This window comes from Myotis brandtii, unplaced genomic scaffold (assembly GCF_000412655.1).
Source record: "Myotis brandtii unplaced genomic scaffold, ASM41265v1 scaffold312, whole genome shotgun sequence".
Lineage (NCBI taxonomy): Eukaryota > Metazoa > Chordata > Mammalia > Chiroptera > Vespertilionidae > Myotis > Myotis brandtii.
Genome location: NW_005361955.1, coordinates 1,480,715 through 1,496,703, shown reverse-complemented (window position 1 = coordinate 1,496,703; position 15,989 = coordinate 1,480,715). Strand labels below are relative to the sequence as shown.

Genomic DNA, 15,989 nt, shown 5'->3' with positions numbered 1-15,989 from the left:
CCCCCACACACACTCCAAAAGGGCCTACCACGTGGCTGGCCTCTAAGACCGAATGAACAGTTGCTATTTCTCAGCAAACCTCTGGGGGTTAGGCAAGCAGCTCCCAGCACCCCAGAACTGGGGGAGGACACCTGGATGACAGACTCATTTTACAAGTGGGAAAACCCGAGGCCCGAGTAGCCCCCTGCCTGTTGGGCTGTAGAATGAAGCACACTGCTTATCTGTCCCCTTATCTGCCCTCCTTTTCAGCCTCCCTATCCACACCAGAGCCAGTGTTCTGGGCTCACTGACGTCATGACTATGCTGTGTGACCTGGGGCAAGTGACAACCTTCCCTGTGCCTCAGTTTCCTCCCTGATTCAAAAAAAAGAGGATGAAAATAAAACTCATCTCTCAGGGATTAAATAGGATGATGCCTATAAAATTTTCAGCATAGGTACTGGTACATACGAAGTGATTAATAAATATTAGCTATTATTGAAGAAAACAGCTGACCACATTGGGACTTTATTATACCACGTGGCAGACATGGTGTCCTGAGTGCTTAAAAAAGAAAAGGGAACAGAAAGAGGCTGCATTTATTGGCCACTGACTGCACACATTTACTCAGCACTGTGCCAAGGCTTTGCAAGCATTTTCTTAGTCCCTCAATGGGGCTGCTACCATCTCTGTCTTGATGATGAGGTGCAGAGAGGTGAAGTCACCTGCCCAGGGTCACACAGCAAGTAAAAGACCCCGGAGCTTCAAATGGCTCCCAGGTCTATTGTGGCTTCCAGTGTCCATGCAACCCCTTGGCTTTAGCAAAGTCACAAAGTGAAATCAGGCCCGGTGCCTTTAAGCCAACTTCCAGCCACTGGACTGGGCTGACAAGTTAGGGAAGTAGAGAAGGGCAAACAGGGAAATGAGGGAACACATGGCAGAGACGGGGCAGGGTCTGGGGACCTGGGGACCTGGGGAGCAGTCAGTGCCCAGGCCACAGGGATGAGCTGGGAGGGCTGATGAAACCCATGGACTAAGGCAGAATGGACAGTGCTATGGGCCGATGCTTCCTCTAGTGAACAGGGTCTCCCACATTTCTCTTCTGGATTTGAAGGGGCTCCTGTGAGCACTGTCTCCACAGATTCCAGGCAATGGACAGGCTCAGCGAGGAGGGCTGGGGTCAATGAGTAATACCATCTGCCACATACCATCCCAGCCAACAAAACATGTAACAATTAAGCACCCTGAACTGTGTTAAGAGCACTATTTCACCTTCTACCGAGGATAGCTGTTTTTGAAAAGGAGAAATTAAAGTGTGTGTTTTTTTCTTTTCTTATAAAGGTACATCTTTAAACAATTAAATCATTTGATCGAGCCACGTGATCTGTATCTGTTTATCTTGTATTATTTATTCTTAACTCAGGCTAACTCAGGTGTGATAAGCTTAAGGCCTCTAAGCTCAAAGACCTCCAGGGGCCTGGCAGGCAAAGGACAGGAGTCCAGTGGGGAGGCCACAGGGAAGGGCAGGGACTGCAGCAGAAGGGAGCCCAGCCACAGGTCGCTCTTCTCAGCTCCAGCTACTGGGATTGGGACCCACCGGGGCCAGCTCCTCCGATTTCTCCAGAGAGGTTGAAATCGGAGGTGTGTGGGCATACAGACTTTCCAATTCCTAAGACACTGTGTGGGCCAAATATAAACACGGTTTGCTCTCTTCGGTCATATCATTGCCCGGGTCACCCAAGGCGGCCACAGCAAAGGACAATCTGATCAGCCCAGCCTCATAGGCCCGATGGCTCACCCCAGTGAGGTCATCCAGGAAGCCTGGCATTGTTTTGCCCGGAACAAAGCCGAAACAATGAGTGACAACATTCTGGTCCTAGTGAAAGTGAATTGTTTGGGGAATTGTTTTCAGCATGACATCTCTGGGGACAGGGCTTGTTCTCCACCTGGGTTCAGTGTCTGTGGGCAAGGTCCTCCCCTCCCCTAATCTAACTGCAACCTCCCACCCCATAAAAGTTCAGGTCACCCTCAGAGACCCCCTCCCCATCTCCGCTGAGGGCACCTGCCTGGCTCGGGCTCAGCCTTCAGCTTTCAGAAACATTTACTTCTCCCCAAGCCACACGAAGCCTCCCCCTTCACGGATCAGGAAGCGGAGACTCTGAGAAGGGGAGGGTCTGGCCCAGGTCACACAGCCACGAGGCAGTGGGCCAGGATTTACACCCAAATTCTGACTCCACACCATCCCGGGGCAAGTGTGAGCTCTACACAGGGGCCCACCAGAGCAGGTCATACTTCTTGGTCTGAGGTTTGCAAAGGAAAATGTGGGCAGATAGAGACAAATTTTGCAAAGAACTGGCCTCTGGGACAATGCCGGTAGGGAGCAGGGCAGGATGTGGGTCCGGTGTACTACAGCCACCTTGTCCTCACCCCCACACAAAAACATTTACAGGTAAAAGGTCTGAGGACTGGGTCCAAATATTTTTCTTATCTCCTTGCAGATGGCAGGCCTTGACCCAAAGCCCAGAGACCACAGGCAGGCAGCAGAGATGAAACAAAGAGGACGTGCAAACTGCAGGGGGAGGGGGGCGGGGCTGAGAAGGTCCTCCCCTCCCCGACAGAGTTGGGCCTAGCGAAGGGCAGAGGGGCCTGAGCAGTGTGGTTGGGCACCCCCCCCCCCCCAGGTGCAGGTGAGGTGGGCACAATCATGCCCAAAACAGAGGTGGCCCAGGCACCAGAGGTCCTCCCCTCCCCCACAGAGCTGGGCCTAGCGAAGGGCAGAGGGGCCTGAGCAGTGTGGTTGGGCACCCCCCCCCACCCCCAAGTGAAGGTGAGGTGGGCACAATCATGCCCAAAACAGAGGTGGCCCAGGCACCAGCCAAGCAAGTCATGGACTCAGGAAGGAAAGTGGGCTAGGAGTCAGAAAGCTGAGCCTATTTCAGTTCCGTTGGGTCACGCAGGGCAGGTACTTCCCCTTTTCATCTTGGATATCCAGGGAAAAGAACAGAGCAAAGGGGCTTCAGCGAGCAGTGCATGCTGGATAAACATTTACTGATAGCCTACCCTAGGTGCCAGGCACGGCTCCAGGAACTGGGGGTGTGGACATGAGCCCTGAGGAGCTGACATTCCAGAAGGAGAGACGGACACTAAGCACAAACATGAGTTACGACTGGGCCAGTACGTAGACGACAGCCAAGCGGGATGAGGTGTAGGTGATGGGGCAAGGGGCGGGGGGGGGGGGGGGCGGGGCCCAGCTGCCGGCAGGCCCCTATGAGGGGGTGACATTTCATAATGGCAGCCACTGAGGACTGGCTCTGGGCAGGCCCCATGCTTAGCCCATTCAGGCACCAACTCATTTATTCCTCTTAGAAGCCTGGACGAAAGACTGAGGCCCAGAGAGGTGAGCCACTTGCCCACAAGTCACACACTGGGATTCTTTCGCACCCAGACTATCGGCTCCAGGGTCTGTGCTTTAAACCATATTGAAGCCGAGATCTGCAAACATCAGGGGGAATGGTGTTCTCAGAGCAGGGAACAGCGTGTGCAAAGAGGGCCACACTGGGCTTGGTAAAGGAACAGAGAAGGCCAGTGTGGGAACAGAGAAAAAGAGGGGGCAGGGCATGGGTGACCTGGAGAGGAGACAGAGACTGGAGGCCAGGGTTAGGACCTAGATTTATTCGAAGGGTGGGCAGCCCCTGAGAGCCTTGCTCTGTCCCACTGAAGGCTCAGCACATTCAGCTAAAAGCCCCTACCTGTCCCCGACCACCTGGCCAACCCTCCCAGAGTAAGAGGGGATTTGAAGGCTCATGGTGAGCTTCTCCCTGTAAGCAGTTGCAAGTCGGGTACCCCAGAGCTGTCCAGCCTCTTCCTCGTGAGCCGAGCCCCTGGGGATGGGCTGAAGGTGGCTGCAAAGAGGCACCAGCCAAGGATGGGCAGTGGAACTCCCTCCCCTTAGCCCAGGGCCACAACACCAGGGACACAGAAAAGAAAACGTTCTTGTGCATCGCGTCTAGACCCCCTCACCCCTCCACAGGTGAGGGAAGAACAGGGTCAGCCTTTGACGCCATTGGATCTCAGACAAGTCCGTTCCCTGCACTGAGCAGGCCCTTACTCACCGAGAGCTGGTCAGGAGGAATCGCCCGACTGACTGTCCCACGCTGACCGAGCACCTACTGCACAGCCGGCCCCTGCAGGGGGCACAGGGTCACCTGCATGCCCTCGAGGTGCTAATGTCCAGAGACAGGGGAGGGGCTTGTCTTGTCAAAGTAACAGAAACTATTCTGCCAGTTCATAAGGACCGGAGCACGCGTCTGAGTCAAGAGGGAATGAGAGGCTTCAAGGAGGAAGTCTCATGACACCGCCTGGCTGGGCCCCTCAGCCGGGCCCGCGCCACAGGAAGGCAGGGGTCCGGGAACAGGCAGGCCTCTCGGATCCTGTCTGACGGGGTTCAGACCCCAAACGCCACTTAGATTTCCAGCACACGCCGGGCGCCGCCGCCATCACCACAGCTTAGCCAAAGGAGAGGATTAGGTGGACGAGAAGGGCCGCCATGATGTCTGCTGGGCGCTTGGGGGCCTGTTTTCAGGCACCAGGCGGTGAGTCAGCAGGCAACAGCCTCCAGGCACTGACTCACCAGCCACAAGCCTGCCACTCTTCTCCCGTCAGCTTCCCCACCACCCCGGGGCCCCAGCCTGGTTTTGCCGGAAGTGAGGGTTGTGGGGGTGGGGTGGGGGGGGGGGGGGGGGGGGGGGGGGGGGGTGGTCAGCCATGATCCTGAAGCGGGCTCTGCAGAACCCAGGATTATTTCTGGAGGCCACAAAAAGAGATTCGAGAAAAAAGAAAGGCTTGGTTTTCATTTCCTCAAACTTCCCCTTTTGAGCTGTAAGAACCCTAACACCACCTCCTCTCACTGGCTGTGAAAGCAAACAGAGAGCAGCCCCTCCCTCGCTGTATAGAAACTGGAGAGAGACAGGCCCTGGGTGGCAAGGCCAGCTAATGGCACACCAGTGGCCCAGTGCCCACTCCCTGCCCAGCCACTCCCAGCCAACGCTACACCAGAGCTCTGTGGGGTTCACAGCTCCATGGAAACCGGCCAGGGCCACTCTTTGCCGTAGGGCCTTGGGCAAGTCACCTCTTGGGCTCTGTGTTACCCTTTGTAAGGTGGGCATAATACCGCGTGAAAACTCCCAGCTCAGTAAGCGTTTGTAAACAAGCTCCCCATTCGTTCTCGTTCCTCTTTTAAACCTGTCTCTGCTCAGTGAGGAAAGACTTTGTCTAACTTCCTAGCTCCACCCTTTCCTCACCCTAACCTAGAAATTTAGCTCAAGGGCAGTTCGGTGCCTGCAGAATGAAACAGCCTGGGAGTCAGCAAGACCGAGGGTGATGGACCCACAAAGTCTGCCGCCAGTGCCCCTGTTTCAGAGCGAAGGTGCTTTAGTCTGGACGACTGGTCACTTATCTGGAAGTCAAGTTTCAAGTGTCCTCCGCCATCTGGAGCCCACCCAAGACTCCAGGGACTACTAAACCACACCTTCGCTCATGCTGTTCCCTTAGCCGGGCACACTGTTCCCCAAGTAACTCACGGCAATAAATACCCAGGGCAAAGGCCGTGACATGCTTGGGCTCCATGGGCCAGGCCACACTCACCAGCCCATCATGTCACTATCTGTTTGCTCTTCTGTTGCCCAGAGCCTGGCTCTGTGAATATTGGTCAAACAGAACATTTAGGGCTCAGGACTCTGGGGACACTCAATATAGGAGTAAATATCTTCTACCTTTTAGCTGTGAGGGCTCCTCGACCAGGATAACAGCAATGGCAGACGTTGAGGACAAAGGCAGGGAGGTCCACAGACGAAGGATGGGCCCTATGTGCTCTCTGCTAGAGAGTGGAATGTGTTCCAGCATGCATCTGAGTTCCCTCCAAAGGGTATAAAACTCATATTACAGCCCACACCAGCGTCGGGTGAGCTTGAGGGAGGACAGGCATTTCTCAGCTGTGGTTTCCCACACGTGCAGAACACCCTCCAGGGCGGCCCGGACAGCCCCATCTCCCTCAGGTTTTCATGTGCCACTGGTCCTCCTATGCCCTATTGCCACTGCTGGGCTTTTGCTGAGAACGGTATGACAAATTCCAAGTTCTCCTTGGGAAACCTCCGTTTCTTCATCTGTAAAACCGTCCCTTGCTGAAGTTCCTGGGTTCTTGGGCAGAGCGGGTGAATGACCAAAATCCTCACATGTGCCTGAACATTGGCATCATCTGGGACTCTGGCCAAAATGACAGGTGCCTGGCCCACCCCAAACCTACGAAATCTGAATTTTACTCAAAAGCTGTAAAACCAACCCCCAGACACTCAGTGAATCTTAGAATCAGGTGAGGTTGGGAACGGGGATGCTAATGAACTGGGCGACGCTTGGTAAAACATAAAACAAAAGCAACCTATACAAAGGACTTGGTGATGGGTAGTGCGTGTGTGCATGCGTGCGCATATGTGTGCGTGTGTGCGTGCGTGCGCACATGTTACACGTGGACAGTCTCTCCTGTCGGGCTCTGAGCAGCTGGGGACTGGGCCCTGCTTGGTTTCACTTCCTCAGCCCCAGGAGGTCCTGGGCCTCCCCCGAGAACCATTGGCACATGGGTTCTCCTGTGCCCTATTGCCACTGCTCCTGACAGTTCCCCTGCGGTGGGCACTTTTGTCCCCAGTTTACCGACAAGGGAACTAAGGCTCAAAGAGGTGATAGGACCTGGCCCAAGGGAAACCAGTGAGTGGCAGAGCCAGAATATGAATCCAGGACAAGGCCAACACTCCCTTTCTCTGCTTGGTCAAGTAAAAAGGAGCTTGAGAAACATAGGTGAGGGCTGTCAGGTGGACTACCTGGGGCTCTGGGGCAGAGAGCTGAGTGGAGTATGTGGGATCCATGCATCACAGACCCACAGACCCCCAATCCAGTGGGCCTGGCTCCAAAGTCTGGCGAGGCCCGGAGTCTAGCTGACTCAGGCAGTGTCTCCAAAGACAGGAACAAGGCACAAGTTATATCGCCTGGGACTTGGGGACGCCCCTGGCTGTCACCCCTACAGAGGGGGGTCACTTTTTCCCTAAAGTAGAGGCAGCAGGTAGGGTCTTCCCAAAAGGAGAAACATCTGTCCCTAAAGTGCCAGCTACCCAAGCAGGCCCCAGTGAGGCCCAGCTCTGCCAGTGACCACTGCTTGACCAAGGCCAGGCCTGCCCTGTGGGCTGTGCTTTAGGCCAGGTGACCAGGAGATCCAGCAACACACACACACACACACACACACACACACTGGGGACGCCCCTGGCTGTCACCCCTACAGAGGGGGGTCACTTTTTCCCTAAAGTAGAGGCAGCAGGTAGGGTCTTCCCAAAAGGAGAAACATCTGTCCCTAAAGTGCCAGCTACCCAAGCAGGCCCCAGTGAGGCCCAGCTCTGCCAGTGACCACTGCTTGACCAAGGCCAGGCCTGCCCTGTGGGCTGTGCTTTAGGCCAGGTGACCAGGAGATCCAGACACACACACACACACACACACACACACACACACACACACAGCCCTCTCTCTTGAAGGCAACCAGCCCGGCAGAAGAAAATGTACTCCTTAAATAAATCTGTGCCTCAGTTTCCTCAAATACAGAATGGGAATAGTAATATCTCTGAGGGTCATGGGGGTTAAATGAGCTAATATGTGTAGACAGCTTAGAACAGCACCTGGATAAAGTGTCAGATACCAAGTTGATGGCCAAATTCATACACTCTCCCTAGAGCAGTGGCAGCCTGGACTCCTAGCCAAGGCCCTGCTGGGCACCACCAGGCCCACTGGGCACTTTACAGGTCACCTCACATGGCCAGGACCAGGGCTCCAATGCAGGTCAGCCATCTCTGCAACAAGGCCGTCACCCTAACACTCACCCGAGTCTCCTCCCCGTTCCCCTTTCCCTTCTATTCCAACTTCCTCTCCCCTTCCTCAGTGGCAAGGATTGGGAAACCCTGGGGTTCCCCCCACCCAGTATATTGCTGACTGAGGGCAATGTGGGTGCCATGGGCTGGTGGCTTCCTGGAGATCTGAGCATGAATGTGGGAACCTCCTGTCACTTCCTCTACCTAGCCTTGGGGTCCAGTTGGGATAGCAACTCAGGTAGCTGCCCATGGCAGGACAGAGGGCAGGAGGAGGGACAGGCAGCTAGACCAGGCCTGCAGCTCCCATACAAGGTATTGGGACCGTTCTAGCCCTCAGGGCTGTGGCGCCTGCCAAGCTGGGGAGGTGGAAGTTTCAGGGACTGGGGCCTGGACTTGAGAGCAAACAAAGGCTTTGCTGTGAACACTGCTGGGAAAGGGGACTGCACAGCGGCCTCGCCAACCTGTGGGGACAACTGCAGACAAGCTACTTGGAGCAGAGCAGCCAATGAGCCTCCCTCCCTCCTTCCTTCCACTGGTCACTCTGGGCAGCTGTGAAGAAAACCTTCAGGAGAGGAAGGTGTCCCCCACGATGGCTGCAGCTGCAGAAATCAGAGACTGTGACCCCTCAACTCCTCCTGGCAGCCTCAAAACCTCAGAGGTCGCTGAGTGCCTGAGACCCCTCACCAAGCCATCACTGAATGACACAGCAGCCCAGGACCCCATGCCCAGAGTTCACAGGTAAGGAGACTGAAGCCTACAAGGGGAAGGGACTTGCCAGGAAGCTCTAGTCAGGCTGCTAGGGATCAAACCTGGCTCTGCTGTGTGACCTAGGGAGCCTGCTTACTATGCCTCAGTTTCCTCAGCAGAAAATGCAGCTGATAGTAGACCCACCTCCCAGGGCAGAGGGGTGATCACATGAACTGACGCAAGTAAACTGCTCAGCACATAGCCAGGCACAGACAGGTGCATATTGAGATGTTATGCATGAGGGTGACCACCTATTCACACTGGAGCAAATCTCAGAGAAGTGCCTACTAGTAGGAAGGCAAGACAGCAGTGATCATTGTGGTTGCTCTCAGAGCATTCCAGAGCTTCATCCCATGGCTGTCCAGTGTGCCAGGCCTCTGCCAACCTGGGTGAGCCTTCACCAGCTGCAAGTGCAAGGAGAAAGCCAAGGGCATTGAGTCAAGGCCTGGGGGGGAGGGGAAGGAGACTGCCTGGGCGTGGGTAGGGGGTAGGGGTACTAAAGATGTCATTTCTTTCACAACATCATAGTGAGAGCAGATGGTATCTTTTTAAAAATTGGTAAAATAAAAAGTTTACCAGCCCCAGGGTAGGCCATTCCACTCCTCAACCCAGATTTGTGTTTTGAATGTGTACTAGTTCATGCACTAGTTCATGAAATTCAATGCCAATAATGTGCCCATTTTGCAGGTGGGGAAACTGAGGCCTAGGTATAAGAGTTTCCGTCTCCAATGTTTCAACTCTGGACTCTGCACGTCCAGTTCCCTTTCCAGCCTGCTCTGACTTTGGATGCTTAGGACCAGTTCAACTCCTTACTTATTTGGGGAGCTCTTTTCCAGGCCCAGGGAAATTACAGCCCCAAATCCCACAGAGGTCCTTGACCCCAAGGAAATGCCCTTCCTGGTCACCCAGTGACCTATCATCAGTCAATGCAGAGGCTGAGAGGCTCCATCAAGGAAGGATTTGAACAGACAGAGGGTCCCCCTGGTGGTCTGGGGTGGGCAACCTGGGCAAGCACGGGGAGCCAGGACCTGCTCCAAGCTGGACGCCTCTGAGAAAGACCTTGTTCCCACCAGGCCCCCAGCAGGACCACTCCGGTCAGAACTCAGAGGGCTCCCCCGTTTGTCCCTGCCCCCTCTCCCACCCAGGCAGACTCCCTGAACACCGTTTCCTAGGTAACTAGAGCTGTTGGAGACCTCACACCTCTAAGCTTGAATTATAGAAGCAAGCCCAAGGTGGCTCTCTAAGGGGACAGAGGCTCTGTGAGCAGCCAGGAACAGGTGGGCAAGCAAAAGTGACGTGTCCCTGGGTAAGTCAAATGGGGTGCATCAGAGGCCTGTGAGGGTGCAGAAGATGCCCAGCACCTGGGCTCTGGGCCTCAGCATATCTGCTCATGAGGTCACAATGCCCCTTCCATCAAAGCCCAGGTGCCCAGAGACTGCCTTCTCCAGAAACATGCTGCTGACTGGGAATGTCCCTAAGCAGAACTTAAGCCAGAGAGATGGTTCCTAATCACAGAACTCACTGTCTCTATACACCGTTGCCTGGGAGGTTGTGGGCTTTCACGGCTCAGTGCATTTTCACAGGCGGTTCCCGGCAGGCCCAGGAATGCACATCCCTGCTCTTCTCATCTTCAAATGCCAACTTCTCCAGGAAGCCATTCCCTAACCATTCCCTGCCCCTCTCCCAGCTGAACGAGTAGCTCATTCCTCAGCTGCAATCCTCAAATCTTCCTCCTGTGGTCACATCTGCATCACAGGGTGCTCTAGGGCAGGGGATGGGCCTCCGCCCAGGAGGCAGCAAATGAGGAGGACCTGGACTGCTGTTGTTATAGCAACCCTTGGTTCTTTTCCAGCTGTTCTTAAATCCTGGAAACAATAATTGCAGCTAACATTGTGTGCCTGGCACTTCGATGGGCACTCGGTATAATTCTAGCAAGTAGTAATTTTTTTTAATCATGCTAAATATTTTTTATTTCTTTAAATTACTGATTATGGCTGCTCACTTTTCTCCTATCCTCCTGTGGTCACATCTGCATCACAGGGTGCTCTAGGGCAGGGGATGGGCCTCCGCCCAGGAGGCAGCAAATGAGGAGGACCTGGACTGCTGTTGTTATAGCAACCCTTGGTTCTTTTCCAGCTGTTCTTAAATCCTGGAAACAATAATTGCAGCTAACATTGTGTGCCTGGCACTTCGATGGGCACTCGGTATAATTCTAGCAAGTAGTAATTTTTTTTAATCATGCTAAATATTTTTATTTCTTTAAATTACTGATTATGGCTGCTCACTTTTCTCCTATAATTAGTCCAAGGTAATGAGACTTCATAGCACTTTCAGAATCTGATAGGATATAAAGCACACTCGGAATGCCTTAAATGAATGGAAAATCTTCCAAATACACGGCCAGTTACAGAGAGAAATGCCAGCTCCCTGGGTTAAGCACACATGTGTGCCAGGCTCAGTGTCTGGCATTGGGGTGCAGTGGTTTACCCAGTCCTTACCAATGACTCTATGAGATGACGGATCTTACCCTATGAGGTTCAAAGAGGTTGAGTGACTTGACCAAAGGTGTACAGCCAGGAAGAGACAAGGGCTCCAGAGTCCTGGTTTCTCAGCCACTGCACTGGGCTCTGGGACGTCTCCTGGCTTTTATTCCAGAAAGTCCCCCTATTCACCTGAGGCTGGCAGGGGTGTCATTGTGCAAATCAACCAGCTGGGTTAGAATTCACGTCTCATGATGGACCCAGATCATAGGTATTTCCCCATCTCCAAGGACTGGGCTGCAGCCAGTCTCCACCACAGAACGCAGCCACCCAAACATCCACTTAGCTGAGGCTTTGTCCTAAGTGCTCCACAAAGATCTTCCCATTTAATTATGTATACCTGCTGGGATGACTAATACTGGCCTCTCAGGCCAGGAAGAGCTTTTAACTATTAAGTTCAGCCTGCCCAGAGCAATTAAGCAGCTATGTGGCTAATCTCAAATAATTGGTGCAGGGAGAGGTGGAATCCAGCGGTTCTCTCTCCAAGCCCAGGCCACGTTTGGAAGTGTAACTGCCCGGGGCCACCTCACTCCCGCTCAGCCCTGAGAACATCCCTACCTCCACACCTCCCCTGAGCTTGCTTTCCCTCACCCTGACCCTCTGGTAAAGTGGCCCGACCAGGACTTAATCAGTTTACTCATCCTATAGATAGCCGGCGATCTGGGAGCCTCCTTTTGCTGCTTGAGGGCAAGGATACCTGGAATTTAGGCCACAACTATAATTAGTTGAGAAATCTGTTCTTTTTAATGGACTCATCTATTTATTTGTTCAATCAGTTCCTACTGACCCCCAGATGGCCGAGTTCTAAATAATTCCTGCCCGATATTGTCACTGGAGAGGAGGGATCCTACTGGCCTCTCCAGCTTTGTTCTCTGAATTCCCCAACAGGCACCTCCCGCACCCCTCGAGACTCTGTTCCCCAAGTACTCTTTGCCTAGTTCCACTTTTGCCTCTGCTGTGTCACCATAAAAGATTTTAGTTGGAACCTAACTCTGCCATTTGCCGGCTTAAGAAGTAGTGACCTCAGGAATGTCAATTCCCCCTGGGGCCTCAGTTGCATCATCATTGAAATGGGGCACCTCGCATTACACAAGGGAAGGTACAAGGAAGTGCCTCAATGCAGGATTAGATTTTCTCTCAGGAGAAACAGTGTGGCCCTGAACAGGAAAAGATCAGCCACCTTTCTTGTCATGCAGTTAATAAACACTAACTATACCCCTTTTCTCAGCTTCTCCCAGTGCTGAGAAAGGCAGACACAAACTGTTCTGTACAGCAGGGAAAATACCAAATAAACAGCTCAATTGGTGTTTTGTGTCAAACACGCAGCCAGTCGGCTGGCACTGCTGTCCCCTCCCAAGGTACTTTATATGCTTCTAAAACCACGTGAGTCAGCACAACTAGGTTAGACATCTCATTAGAGTGGGTCTCCTCCTGGGACCTCTGGCTGAGCCTGTGATTCTCCTACAAGTGTGTTTGAGTGAGGGCTGGGTTTTGTTTTTCTTCCTGAGCCAGTTGTCAAAACAACTAAACAGTCCTTACCTTTAAGGGCACCTGGAAGAATTAAATAAGAACTTGTGGTTTTAGGCTGGTTCCCCAAAGTGAATCAATACCAACCACTCAGCAGGGCATCTGGGTTCAGCAGGCTAGACCACCCCATCCAGCCCCTCTCCCTTCCCCAGAAGGGAACACCCAGCCACGCCACCCCCTTATGCACGGGGAGCGCCCACTTCACACTTTCACTCTGCCCTGCCTTTTCATGGGTGGTTTCCCTACCAGTAAGGCCCTTCGGTCTTGTGCTCACCTGGCATGAGCCTAGTAGAGGCCTCTCGGAGAGATTCTAAACTTTGTGTACCCAAAGCATCTTTGAGAGACCCTGCCAATGGACACCCGATTTGTCCCCCCTGGGAGTTCCCAGCCTGGACAGAGTGAGACTCATTCATCTCTGGGTCCCCAGGACCCGGCCAGGACCTGAGCCACAGGAGGAGCCCATAACTCTCTGACGACAGAATGAACAGACTTTCAATTCTCAGTTTTCAGATGTTTAGAGGGTTTCTCCAAACTCGCCCTGACATCAAATTATTTTCACTAGGCCTTTCCCTGACTCAGCAGGTCTGGAAAGGGGTGTGAAGGTCTCAATGGACTAGAGAGGCCACAGGGAAAACAAAAGGTCTGTAACCTGGAAAAACAGGGGCTACTGTGTCTACGTGAGATGGTGGATGTCAGCTAAGCCTGTGTGGTAATCATTTCACAATCTAGGTAAGTCAAACATGCTGTACATCTACCTACCTTCACCTTACACAGTGATGTATGTCAATTATTTCTCAATAAAATTGGAAATAAAAACTCACCGAATTTTAATGTCATTTATATGTTCACATATTAGTCTCCCCCATTAGACTGTGTAATTCTTTAATTTATCTTTTTTAAAAAGTTGGGGGCACCCCTTCTCCCCAGAAGCACCCAGCAGGCCCAGTGCTCGGCCATGACACTTTCAGGCCTGGCCACACAGAGATCAGCTGGCCCAGGGAAGGTCTCAGACGTGGAGGAATCAGTGCCTAGAACAGTGATGGTGAACCTATGACACGCGTGTCAGAGGTGACACGCGAACTCATTTTTTGGGTTGATTTTTCTTTGTTAAATGGCATTTAAATATATAAAATAAATATCAAAAATATAAGTCTTTGTTTTACTATGGTTGCAAATATCAAAACATTTCTATAGGTGACACGGCACCAGAGTTAAGTTAGGGTTTTTCAAAATGCTGACACGCCGAGCTCAAAAGGTTCGCCATCACTGGCCTAGAAGTAGCCCCACCACCAACCCCCAGCCAGGGACCTCCCAGAGCTTCAGCCTTTCTAATTTTGTCTTTTAGAGTGAGAGGCTTCACTGAATATCTGGACTGTTTAACCCTAAATTATCCCTGAAAGCGCTTCATTACGGGTGTTATGAAACATGAATATGAAATATTTGCGCCCTCGCCAGTTTGGCTCAGTGGATAGAGCGTGAGCCCACGGGCTGAAGGGTCCTGGGTTGGATTCTGGTCAAGGGCACATACTTCGGTTGCAGGCTCGATCCCCAGCCTGGTTGGGGCGTGTGTGGGGAGAGACAATCAATTGATATGTCTCTCTCACATTGATGTTTCTCTCCCCCCCCACCCCCTTCCTTCTACTCTCTCTAAAAATCAATGGAAAAATGTCCTTGGGAGAGGATTAAAAAAATAAGGAGAAGAAATATTTGCATCAAGCTTTTTAATATAACAAACTGCTTTTTCCTACTAGTATATGTGCCGGTTAACCCAGTGGGCATCACAGTCCCCATTTTACAGTTGGGGCAACTGAGGCCCAACAGGAGATGGGACTTGTGGGAGGCCACACAGCCAGGATGCAGCGGAGCAGGGACTCTTCTCTAGACAATGCCAGGAAAGGAAGGGTGGTGCTGAGAGGAGCAGAGGCCTGACATCTCAAGGAGCTGTGTGACCTTGGGCAGGTCACTGCACCTCTCTGAGCCTCTAGGGGCTCATTTATAAGGAAGGATGGATGGGAAGGTGGAGGCAGACAGGGTCATGAGAAGGAGGGCTGGCTCCCATTCCCAGACCACCTACCTCCCTTTTCCACCCTGAGACAAGGCCCAGTCTCCTGCTTACACACTCTGACTGAGTTTTGGGGGCCTCTGTCCCACTTTGCAATCATAATGGTTTGTGTAATCATTTGTCTCTCCCTTCCTGCCTTGTTCCCCATTCTATCTCCACTGCCCAGCACTGTGTCTGGTATACAGTGGGAGCTCAATAAAAACTGAGTAAATGAATAAATGACTGAGTAAATGAATAAATGACTCAGTTCCTTCAGGTGTGAGATCATCACAGGACAGGAGAGGGTCTTGAGCAGCAGTCGCCAACTTTTCGGATCTCGCGGACCACTTGTTGGCGACCGCTGGTCTAGAGGGAATAAACCAGGAAGGGCAGCAGGGGCCTCCTGGGTAGCAGCCCAGGGGAGGAGAGGGCAGGTGGGGAGCCCAAAAGCCCACCGCTCCTGTCTCCTACTCGGTGTGCCCCAGTGGCATCACCAGGCACCTCTCCGAGTCCGGCTTCTTCACCCTTAAAGCCGGGAACATTGTAACCTTCTCACAGGGCTGTCTCGGCTCAGATGAGTTCAGTTCTGGGGCATGTTAGGTGCTCAGGAAGCATCTCTATGTCAGAACTGGAATTCATAAATCAACTAGGCTGACACTTTGGTGCCTGGATGAGGAGACAGAGGCCCAAGGCAGCAGCGTCTTAGAGTCTCAGAGCAAAGAGGGCCAGGGCTGGGGCGACAGCCACTGGAACTAGATTCATGGGGACAGTCTGAAACTTCAAGAAGCAGTTCGTCATAGTTTCTGGGAATGACCTCCCTGGGCTGTTGGATAAATGAGGCTGCAGAGGTAAACTTGTCAGATTTAGCAAACACTGCACGGGACATACTTAGACTAAAAACATGAGTCATTGTTTGTCTAAAATTTGAATTTAACTGGGAGCCCTGCATTTTATCTGGCAACCTAATCTACAATATCTGGATGTGTTACCCTCCCCCCCAAACTAGCACAAAAGAGGAGACCAGGAAATAAGAGGAATTGAATACTCTAGCCGCCTGGTCTGAAACCTCCGCCTGAGTAAAATGAAGAAAGTGGGGACCGAAGACCACACACTCTCCGAGCATGTAGGCATGCTCCTGTCCTTCTTCCCACCAGGAAGCCGCTTCCTGATGGCTGCACAGACATTTCACCATCCCCTTGGCTCCTCCGTTTGCACATTTTTTCCAAAGCAGGCGTCCACGCCAAAGACGTCAGGT

General features: G+C 52.6%; 1 protein-coding gene across 2 annotated transcripts in view; it reads right to left on the bottom strand.

The window, feature by feature from the left end:
* SLC6A6 (solute carrier family 6 (neurotransmitter transporter), member 6) overlaps positions 1-15,989 on the bottom strand; it is a 68,022-nt gene that overhangs the window by 43,738 nt on the left and 8,295 nt on the right. Inside the window, exon 1 of one of the 2 annotated variants that reach the window (XM_005870016.2) lies at positions 4,091-4,545. The exons of the other annotated variant lie outside the window; for it this stretch is intronic. The gene's annotated coding sequence lies outside the window, so the exon portion shown is untranslated. Of the gene's footprint in view, positions 1-4,090; positions 4,546-15,989 lie in introns of those variants that run through there. 2 annotated transcript variants of the gene reach the window in all.